The sequence below is a fragment of the Anas platyrhynchos genome, chromosome 3 (genome assembly GCF_047663525.1).
Source record: "Anas platyrhynchos isolate ZD024472 breed Pekin duck chromosome 3, IASCAAS_PekinDuck_T2T, whole genome shotgun sequence".
NCBI classification, from domain to species: domain Eukaryota; kingdom Metazoa; phylum Chordata; class Aves; order Anseriformes; family Anatidae; genus Anas; species Anas platyrhynchos.
In genome coordinates this window covers 25,675,116-25,683,657 of record NC_092589.1, presented here as the reverse complement: position 1 = coordinate 25,683,657, position 8,542 = coordinate 25,675,116, and the positions used below count along the sequence as shown (strand labels likewise).

The 8,542-nt window shown below is 45.6% G+C and overlaps 1 non-coding gene across 1 annotated transcript; it reads left to right on the top strand.

The window, feature by feature from the left end:
• The first annotated feature begins 163 nt into the window (after positions 1 to 163).
• On the top strand, positions 164 to 1,089 carry LOC106019810 (uncharacterized). Its single transcript, XR_011808103.1, has 2 exons — positions 164 to 248; positions 1,037 to 1,089. It is a non-coding gene; the product is annotated as an uncharacterized protein (transcript).
• Positions 1,090 to 8,542: the final 7,453 nt, after the last annotated feature.

The window sequence follows — 8,542 nt, the reverse complement described above, 5'->3', positions numbered from 1 at the left end:
GAAAAAACCTTATCAAAATATCGGTTTACTGTGTTAAATTTCTGTAAGAGTCATCTTTGTAGACCATACTTACTAGCAGGCACATCACTGCTGCCTCCTGTCTTCCTAAGGTAAAGAAAAAAGGAAGCGAAAACGTAGTAGAAGCAGATCATCATCCGTTTCATCCACATCGTCTTCTAGTACTGCATCCTCTTCTTCTTCCTCCTCATCACGCTCATCGTCAAGGTCGTCTTCTTCAAGTAGCAGAGGTAAGCTACCACTGTGTACACCTGATGTTTACCAGTTTTGACAGCACCCCTGGAAACATTTAAAGCTTATTTTAAATATGGCTACACCATCACAAAGTGACAACAAGGCTGGAAGAGATATGGGTAAAGTGATAAAATTGGTTAGGTCTATGTTCAGCAGGTAGATGACATTAGACCATCATCCCTTATCCACTGCTGCAGTCGCTCCATCATCAAAGGCCACCAGCTTGGTCAGGCCAATCTGATTTGGCCCTGGAGAAGTCCTGCTGGGAGTCTCAAATTACTTATTTTTCATATGCCTTCCTTCATATAACCTCCTGGAAGATCTGTTCCATGATCTTCCGGAGCACAGAGGTGAGGCTTTGTTGGAAGACTAGTGGGTTGTTTCACTGTCTTTCTAGGTTTACAGTCCCATAGTCAGAGCTGGTGCCTCAAAATCCTTACGTCGCAGTCATAGTGTAATCTTTGCATTTGTGATCAGCTTATAGAATGCGTGAGTTTCAGCTTTACAGAAACACTTGAAAAAGGAGCTGAGCAAGTAGGAAAAGTTTTTCATTTACCTTGTACTGTGATAATGTTTTCAGGTGATTTTCAGTTTCCATGTTAGACCAGTAAGTGGCAGTAAGTTGATGTGTTGCTTTTCTCAGGATTAATTTCAACCAGTATTGATATATTCAGCTGAATTTAAGCATTTTCTTCTTATGTTTTATGTATCTACATCTACATTTATATGCAAAACCAAATGCTTTTTACAGAATACTAACCCTAGATGGTTGTTTTTTTTCCAGATTCTCCTAAGTCTAAATCGAAGAAAAGGAAAAAAGAAAAGCACAATAAAAAGGTAAAGTTTTGCTAACAGTAAGGAGTAATTAACAAACAAGTAGTAATGAGTAGGTAACAAATAGAAATTAGTTCTTTGTGTTTTGGTAACTCTAAATATCATGTAATGCTTACTGTTTTTTTCTGTGGCTGTGTAAATTTCAAGCACACTTTTAGTGTTAACAGCAGGTGAACTGATTAAGCTGATGTACACTTGACAGTTTACCAAAGAAGAAATAATTTATGGTGCCTTTTAACAATCATTGCTGGTCCTAGAATTTAGAGTAGTCTCTGAAGAGCAGAAGTGGGGATCTTGATAACTTCATAGAATTTCTGTCAGAAGAAACTGTTTATAATCAGAGAATAACAGTTTCTGGGTGTTGTAATTTTTCTCTTCTCATTTTTATCTGACCTTCTCAGTGATTTTATTTATTGGATGGTATATATTTAAAAAAAAAAAAAAAAAAAAGAGAGAATCAGGGATCATACTGTTTCTGTTTCAAAGGGTTGCCAACTTCTCTGCATTATGTTCTGTGTACTTCACATAGGACCTATTCAGCAGTGATGAGGGTAAGCAGTAGGGGCTGTTTAGACTATCCAGGGCATGAAAAGGCTCTGTGGGTTTCCTTTTTCTGCACTAGCGAATCTGTAAGCACTATGGTATGTGTCTTATACTTACAGAAAAGGAAAAAAGAGAATAAAATGAAAAAAAAGAAAGAAAAGAAGAAAAAGAGAGAGAAGACAGGACCTGTCCAGCTTTCTAAGGTATGCTTGTTTGTCAAAATTCCCATTGTGTCTCTCATTTAAACAATGTCATGTCAGAAAAATGTTTTTAACAGCACCGATTTTGTCATAAACAAACAGAAATGTATCCCTGTTTTTTAGACATTTAGGAAGTATAGAAGATTATTGTCTAATTTTCTTTAAGATTTGTAACATGACAAGATAAAGCTTTTTTTCCTCATGTGTGATCTCATTTTAGTTCTTCAAAAACAAAAAGAAGAATGAAAACTACAGCATGATAACTGGAAAGAAAATTAAGATGAAAATAAAGAAAACTAAGAAGGATAAAGAGGTAATACTTAAAACAGTCTGCGTATCCCTAATGGAAAATATAATCTCTTTTCATATTTTTCTAACAGTACTCTTTAGTAGAGGAGTAGGTTTTACAGGTTATAAATTGGTTATAGCATTTAATGTGGCTGTGATGCCACCTGAGAAAGGTAAATGCATTCTTTTGGCAAGTTTTGTTAAATGTGTGGTCTTGGACTACTCAGGCATGAGTAGATAAACCCAAGGATGCTCATGCAGGTTCTCAGAATTTTAGTCCATAAGATTTAGCTTATTCGCACCTTTCCCTGTTGATTTAGCTTCTGCTGTTTTTGATCATACTCTGCTTTTTCCAGTCTCCTGTGATCAAACGTGGCAATTCCTGCTTTACTCTGTTCTTTTTAATGAGTGTGAGACTAGCCCTTATTTAGAGAGGAAGAAAAAAAGATGGTAGTATCCGAACCAAGTGCTCATGCATTCTCTCAGAGCAGTCAGGTGTTTCTGCTGAGATGCCCAAGGCACTAGATACCATGAATTGGTTGTATTTGCTGCTATTGCTGTGGGTGTTTAAACTCAGCATTTAAACATTGCCACTCTTTTCAGCAATGTCCATACCTTAGAGTTATCTGCAGAGGGCTTCTATATGAGTCAATACATTGACTTAGTTAAAAAGTTTAAAAAGTGATACTTTGCTGAGGTGTCCCGTTCAGTGGGTTCTGACTTAGCCATAACTGTTTATTCTATAGTTACCAAGGCAGGCCTGAGCATTCCAAGTTGGATTTGATCAAAAGTACAGTATCTCCTTTTTGTGGCAGTAAGGTTTACCTTGAATTATGCTGAATGCTTACTAGCCTTCTCCCAGTAACCTGCTTGCTTCAGTGTTTGCTGTCAAATATTTGGCACTGGTCTTTTTTTGTTTAGTGGCCCTAGTCATGAACATGCAGAATTGAACAATACCCGTTATTCACAATATTTTAAGAATCAATGAATGTTTCATAAACTGTGATTTTAAAAACACTGGAAACTAAGTGTTCAGTTTAGGCTGTCTCTCATGTAAAGCAAGAAACGAAGTTCCTGGTTCCTTTTCTATTGTGCTACAAGCTGCTGCGTATGCACAGAGAAAACGATACTTCCCAGAACACAAGGCTTGCTGTGTGTGCAGCGAAAGTTGCTTCAGACAGCAGAAATTGCATCTGTTCTGCTTGCGAGTTCCCTCCTGAGCGGGCTGTGAGCTATGTGATGGCAACCCAGTGGAGCCTCCACAGGGAGCCACTCTAGAAAATACATCATGAGATAGCAGCGGTGACAGTTTGGCTCCTCAAGTCTCTCTCCTGAGTTACCCATTGCCTTGCGCTTCCTCCAGGCACTCACAGCGATCTGGGAGATGGTAAAACCCTGGTGTTTGGATGTGGTAGCGTTTGCTGTGCAGGGTGCCAGCATGTCAAGGCCCTGCAGAAAACAGGGTTGTGCAGCCTTGGCCAGTTGAGTACAGGGCTGTTGATCTGCTGCCTCTGCTTTTCTGCCCTGCAGAGAGATCGGAACCGCGCAGAGCTGCTTGAATTTCTGAACTCTGCCTTGTAAGGGGAAGAGTGCGGCCCGAGGACTTGTACATACACCAAGCCAGCGATCGTCATGCCTAGCAAAACACTAGCGGGAAACTCAGGGAAAAGGACGCCGAGCTCGACAAGACCAGACAGACTCTCCTGCTGTACAGACAATCAGGATGTCCTTTTTTAACAGCAACACGAAGAGTGACTGGTAACCTCTTACTGAAGAGCCGTGTCCTCCTTTTGAGATCCTAAGGTAATAGCCAGGCTGTGGTGGTTTAGAAGAGCCTAAGAGCGTGTCACTGACGATGATGAGAAGTGGCACGCTGAGGTCCAATAATGTAATTTCTATCATAACTGCATGCAGAACACACTTTTAATTTCAAATGTCTTAATGTTTCTAGCCGCTTAAAGAAAGCAGAGTATTTGTAAATGTCTATTTGAAAGATCAGACATTTCTATATGTATATTTTTTCCAGTAGTGGTTTTACTTGTCCTGAAGAGCAGGTTGACCTTTGTAAATAGAACATCCTTTTACATAAATGATTTTTTGACAGCTCATTCATTAATATATTCTTTCAGTGTGAGATATGGACAGTTCTATTACTCTTTGTCACTAGAAAGAGTCAACAGTAAAATATTCTGGAGCAGTAATGGTAGCTGAATAATTTTTACCCCAAAATTGAAGCAGGAAAGGTTTTTGGTTCCGTTTATCCAGATCAGCTGTTCAAAGGCAGCACGCACTCCCAGTAGGTAAAGTATTCCTGTATCTAGAGTTGCAGTTCCTAGAGCTAAACAGCCTGAAAATCTCGACTGCCTTTCTGATCCGGTATCAAGTCTTCCTCTGTGTGAAGAGCCACCGGGCATACGCCACGTGCCTTAATTTAAGGGACAGAGAAAGAGCTGCAGGAACGGTGCTGAGGCAGGCAGTGATGGTGACCGTCCAGGTGTGCTGCTGCTCATGGTGAGAGTGAGCCAGGTCTGGGTGTGCAGCAGGAGCACAATCCATAATCTGAGTGCACATTTGTGTTAGTCTGGGTAGTCTCAGTGCTCACTTCCCTCCAGAGCCCTGGCAGCAGGCCCCGTGCACATAACCCGCCTGTGGGAACTCCACAGGAATCGCCTATGTAGCCTACACTCCTCAGGAGCCTACACTCCTCAGGAGCCGCGGTTCGGGTGTGCTTAGAAAAAGGAGTCGGGGCTGGGGGGTTTGACACGAGTATGGGGCGTGTGGTGGTCAGAGTGAGGGGAGCTCGCTACAAAGGAAACAAGTAGAAAGCTCACTGAGCCTGTGTCTAGCGTGGTGTTCTGAGGAAATCTGAAGATTTGTGCCGTTGCTCAAGTTTTAACTTTTTAATTTGAGTAGTGAAACCTTCTGCAGATGCTGGAATCTTGTCTTTCCCGTAGATTTTTTTGTTGTGGAACATTTAGCAGTTGTTTCAGAGAGGTAACTCTGTAGAGACTAAAGCCCTGAATCAGCAGAGTGAGTCCTTTTATCCTTCTGAAAATAAAACATGAAAACGCATAGGTAAGAACTGGAGTTTCCTTGACTTTCAACCTAGTGATGGAAATATTTTTGTAAGCAATGTTCTGAAATGTCTGTAGGGAAAGACAAAAGAATCCAACTCCACCTTAGCTTCATGGGGACTGTGCTTTGATTTATGCTACTTTACTATTTTCTAGAGATGCCAACGCATCAAACCAAGATAAGCAGCTCTTATCTCCTGACCTCTCCTAATGAGGTTAATTCCAAAAAATACTCTAACATCCTCGTCATTCCATAGGTTGTATTATATGTAAAGACAGTTCCGTTTTCTGAGAATTTAGGAGAAAAGAATGTAGAGATTTGGAAGATAGTGAGAAAGAGGAAATGCTGAGATCTCACTTGGTAAAGAACTGCACTGACTGGAGGCCTGGGACTTATTTGAAATAATCTGCTTTTCGTGTAACTTCTTAGTAGCGCTTGAGATTCCCGCTGTGGCAGCTGAGCCAGCCGTGAAGGTTACGGCAGCAAAGAAACAGCTGCGGAGGAATCTGGTGAGATACAGATCTAGAAATCTGCATGAGGGAGCTGCGCAGCGGCGTGGGATGCTGACCTGATGTGCAAGTGGCAGGCAGACAGCCCTGCCAGCGGGCCTCAGAGCAGTGCTCGTTGTGGGAAGGGCTGGAACACTGGGACAGGAATGAGATGGGGCTGGAGGGAGGCTGCGGCTGTCAGAAGTCGTGGAGGGGAGCCAGGGTGGTAAGGAGGGGGGTACTGAGGCTTACCGGGCTGGACAAGGTGAGATTATAGCTAAAATTTTAAATAATAGAAGTCTTTCAGCTGTGAAGCCTACATTTTATGTGTGTGACAGTCTTCTCACTCTCCGTGTCCCTGCACCATTTTCCATTCTGGGAGTCATGCAGACCTTGACTGATTTATTTATTTTTACCAGAAATTCCACAAACTGAGTCACTGCTGGGGACAGGGTGGGGGGAGATCGCTTCTCTGAAGTGCTGCTGCCGTGCCCTTCCTCCTTGGCTCTGTCCAGTTCAGGTATTCTATCCCATTTACAAGAAGCTGTGCCACGAGCAGCACCACTGGTGAGGCTTGGTGCCTTGGGTCTTGTGCCCCTTGCTTTTAAACCTCCTGGTTGTGTGCTGCAGGCACAGGAGTGTGCTGCCTGGGTGGCTCTCGTCTGTCCTGTGGTGGGGGCTCATTTGGAGCTCCTGGATGTAGTGAGCAAAGGGGAGGAAACAGGAAAGGACCCTGGTATTCCTAAAGAGAACTGGGGCTTTCGGTTGGAACTAGACTCAGCAGTTATCAGGAGAGGGGAGAGCTCAGTTTCATGTTTCTCTTCTTAGGGAAAACAGGCAAAAACCCAAACATGAAAGGATGATGGATGCAAGTAACTAAGTGATGCAGCTGGTTCTCATGGGCAATGCAGTCCCTTGTTACTTGTGTTGACTTCGTGATTTGCCCCACCTTGACTCCTTTGCCTGTGCAAATGCATTAAGAGGTGAAAATGGCAAAATGCTGATAAATGCCAGTTTGTCTTGAAAGCGCTTGCCTCCGTCGAGCCAGGATGCAGCATCCTGCAGCGGGGTAGGGCCTGCAGTTGCACCTCTTTGGTGCTGGGAATGGTTCAACTCGGGCAAGCTGCGCTGTTGGCGTGTGCGTGGATGAAAAAGTCCTGCTGCAGGAACGTTCGAGTTTCCCGGTCATCCTGAAACATCTCCCTCTGCAGTGGGAAAAACGGAGCGAGCCCTACGTGCAGGAGAAAACCAAGGGTCAGAGAGGCTGAGGTAACTCGTCCCGCGGTCACCCCGAAGGCTGGCTGAACCTGGCGAGGTGCAGGCAGGGCCCTGACCGCCGGATGGAGCTCTGCCTCACGGAGCTGGCAGACATGGGCCTCCCGGGCTTTGCTGTGCTGATTTGGAAACAGGTTTCCAAAATTCCTCCTTGGCTCATAAGTCCGGGAGTTTGGCTCTCGTTTGGGCACTCTGCGTGCGTTCTGTTCTGCCCTTCGGTCGGGTGCCCCGCTCTGCGGGAAGGGGGGCACGCAGGGAAGCTGCTGCCCGGTTCCCCGTTAGGCTCTGCTCGGAGCCTGCCGGCAGGTGGCATCGCCGCCCAGCCGGACTGCCACAAACCGCCTCTTTTTTCCCCTTTGGACATTGGCTTTGCACTTTCGTGTTCCCAAACCCTCTAATTGGCCTGCAAAGAGCTAATTATGTGTTGTTTATAGTGCTGTCCGATGAATTTAGTGCAGTCTTTGTACATTTCCCCCTCTCTGCTGTGCTTTGAACAGAGCACGGCCTGTCCTGCTCCCGAGTACTGACTGCAGCGGGAGCAAGCTGCCGGGAGCTGGGAGGGCCGAGTTCTTCAGCACCTGCACTCTGCTCTTCTCCATCCGTGAAATAACATCAGGCTTCAGTGCCAGAATAAAAAAACAACAGAAAGAGGAGTATGGCACTGCCATGGTTTGCTGCCCCAGCTGGGTATTTAACCTGACTTCAGAGTAAATCGGGTGCAATCTGTTGCTTTGGACAAGCCGGTGCTGCTGTGAGTGAGGTTGGGGGAGCAGCTCCTCTCCTCGCCTTCCTGCCCTGTTCCTTAGGGTCTCATCCTGCGACCGGTGTCCCTGTCTGCGAGCACAGAGAGCAGGCGGTGGCTGGGAGACGTGGGCTCGGGGCCGGCACGGTGCCAGCCGGACACTGGCACGGCTCACACGGGCACTGGGGGAACAAGAGGCCCCTTGTGAGCCGGCCACGCAGAGGGCAGGGCCGGGGGAGGCAGGCGCCCTCACCTCATGGCTCTGCCTGGCACGGGTGGGTGCGACCGAGCAAGGCTTGGCAGCCCCTCCTCTCACAAAAACACGCTGACCCTGCAGCCCCCTGCGTCTGGAGGGATTTAGGGCCAAAGCAAGGGCCAGCCATTGCTTCCTCCTGTTTAACACACGGGTGTGTGTATCTGCAGTGCTCAGCACACGGAGCCCCAAGCCACCTGCTGATGCTGCAGGGTTGGTCTCTGGGGTCGGGTACAAGCCTGATAGGAGTGACTTGACTCAGAGGGATCTGGTGACAAAACATCCCTCTTGTTGCTTTTATCTTTGCGTTTTGTGAAAATACTAATTAACGTGGGACGTGCTTGGAAGCACGCTGATGAAGGCTTCAAGTCAAGGCTGTATCTGCAAACCACTGGGCATCAGAGAACTTCAGGCCTCTGCAGTTGGTTAGTATTAGTTATTTATCACCTCAAGTCTTGGGAGCTCTTTGTAGAGGCAGCAAGGTAGAAAGTAGGTGGCTGCTTTTGTACCTTGTAGAGAGAGGATGGGGTTTTGTTTAAGTTTGGTGCCCTTCTCAGGCCTGCCTCCCTGCTTTGGTACACACACAGCATGC